Source organism: Chaetodon auriga, chromosome 23 (assembly GCF_051107435.1).
Source record: "Chaetodon auriga isolate fChaAug3 chromosome 23, fChaAug3.hap1, whole genome shotgun sequence".
In the NCBI taxonomy this organism is placed as follows: domain Eukaryota; kingdom Metazoa; phylum Chordata; class Actinopteri; order Chaetodontiformes; family Chaetodontidae; genus Chaetodon; species Chaetodon auriga.
Genome location: NC_135096.1, coordinates 2401393 through 2403892, shown reverse-complemented (window position 1 = coordinate 2403892; position 2500 = coordinate 2401393).

The following is a 2500-nucleotide window of genomic DNA, read 5'->3' as shown; positions in this document are numbered from 1 at the left end:
AACAAAAATGAAAGAAAGTAATTGTGAGAAATAAAGAAAAGGAAAAGAGGTTGCTGTATGCCTGGAAAAGGCCGGAAGCCTCCCCACGGCTGTGAGAAGGCCAGGGGGTCAGGCCTGGAGCCAGCCCCCAGTACGAGTAGCAGGCTGGGGGGCCTGGAAAGGCCAGACGCCTGCCTGTGGCTGCTAGAAGAAGACGAGGGGCTCAGGGCTGGAGCCAGCACCCAGCACGAGTAGCAGGCTGGGGGGCCTGGAAAGGCCAGAAGCCTCCCTGTGGCTGCTAGAAGAAGACGAGGGGGTCAGGGCTGGAGCCAGCACCCAGCACGAGAAGCAGGCTGGGGGGCCTGGAAAGGCCAGAAGCCTCCCTGTGGCTGCTAGAAGAAGAGGAGGGGGTCAGGGCTGGAGCCAGCACCCAGCACGAGTAGCAGGCTGGGGGGCCTGGAAAGGCCAGAAGCCTCCCTGTGGCTGCTAGAAGAAGACGAGGGGGTCAGGGCTGGAGCCAGCACCCAGCACGAGTAGCAGGCTGGGGGGCCTGGAAAGGCCAGAAGACTCCCTGTGGCTGCTAGAAGAAGAGGAGGGGGTCAGGGATGGAGCCAGCACCCAGCACGAGTAGCAGGCTGGGGGGCCTGGAAAGGCCAGACGCCTGCCTGTGGTTGCTAGAAGAAGAGGAGGGGGTCAGGGCTGGAGCCAGCACCCAGCACGAGTAGCAGGCTGGGGGGCCTGGAAAGGCCAGACGCCTGCCTGTGGCTGCTAGAAGAAGAGGAGGGGGTCAGGGCTGGAGCCGGCACCCAGCCTGCTCCTCGTGCTGGGGGCCTGGAAAGGCTGGAAGCCTCCCCGTGGCTGTGAGAAGAGGAGGGGGTCAGGGCTGGAGCCGGCACCCAGCCTGCTCCTCGTGCTGGGGGCCTGGAAAGGCTGGAAGCCTCCCCATGGCTGTGAGAAGATGAGGGGGTCAGGGCTGGAGCCGGCACCCAGCCTGCTCCTCGTGCTGGGGGCCTGGAAAGGCTGGAAGCCTCCCCATGGCTGTGAGAAGATGAGGGGGTCAGGCCTGGAGCCAGCCCCCAGCACGAGTAGCAGGCTGGTGGGCCTGGAAAGGCCAGACGCCTGCCTGTGGCTGCTAGAATAAGAGGAGGGGGTCAGGGCTGGAGCCAGCAACCAGCACGAGTAGCAGGCTGGGGGGCCTGGAAAGGCCAGACGCCTGCCTGTGGCTGCTAGAAGAAGAGGAGGGGGTCAGGGCTGGAGCCAGCACCCAGCACGAGTAGCAGGCTGGGGGGCCTGGAAAGGCCAGACGCCTGCCTGTGGCTGCTAGAAGAAGAGGAGGGGGTCAGGGCTGGAGCCGGCACCCAGCCTGCTCCTCGTGCTGGGGGCCTGGAAAGGCTGGAAGCCTCCCCGTGGCTGTGAGAAGATGAGGGGGTCAGGCCTGGAGCCAGCCCCCAGCACGAGTAGCAGGCTGGGGGGCCTGGAAAGGCCAGACGCCTGCCTGTGGCTGCTAGAAGAAGAGGAGGGGGTCAGGGCTGGAGCCAGCGCCCAGCACGAGTAGCAGGCTGGGGGGCCTGGAAAGGCCAGACGCCTCCCTGTGGCTGCTATAAGACGACGAGGGGGTCAGGGCTGGAGCCAGCACCCAGTACGAGTAGCAGGCTAGGGGGGCCTGGAAAGGCCAGACGCCTGCCTGTGGCTGCTAGAAGAAGAGGAGGGGGTCAGGGCTGGAGCCAGCACCCAGCACGAGTAGCAGGCTGGGGGGCCTGGAACGGCCAGACGCCTCCCTGTGGCTGCTAGAAGAAGAGGAGGGGGTCAGGGCTGAAGCCGGCACCCAGCCTGCTCCTCGTGCTGGGGGCCTGGAAAGGCTGGAAGCCTCCCCGTGGCTGTGAGAAGGTGAGGGGGTCAGGCCTGGAGCCAGCCACTAGCACGAGTAGCAGGCTGGGGGGCCTGGAAAGGCCAGACGCCTCCCTGTGGCTGCTAGAAGAAGAGGAGAGGGTCAGGGCTGGAGCCGGCACCCAGCCTGCTCCTCGTGCTGGGGGCCTGGAAAGGCTGGAAGCCTCCCCGTGGCTGTGAGAAGATGAGGGGGTCAGGCCTGGAGCCAGCCCCCAGCACGAGTAGCAGGCTGGGGGGCCTGGAAAGGCCAGACGCCTCCCTGTGGCTGCTAGAAGACGACGAGGGGTTCAGGCTTGGAGCCAGCACCCAGCCCTGCTCCTCATGCTGGGGGCCTGGAAAAGGCTGGAAGCCTCCCCACGGCTGTGAGCAGATGAGGGGGGGTCAGGCCTGGTAAGGATGGAAGCCTCCCTGTGGCTGTGAAAAGACGAGGGGGTCAGGCAGGTGAGCTATGTCTATGAGAGAGAGGGAGAGAAAGAGAGAGAGAGAGAGAGAGAGAGAGAGAGAGAGAGAGAGAGAGAGAGTACCAGGGGCACGGGGATGAGAGCAGAGTACCAGGGGCACGGGGATGAGAGCAGAGTACCAGGGGCACGGGGATGAGAGCAGAGTACCAAGGGCACGGGGATGAGAGCAGAGT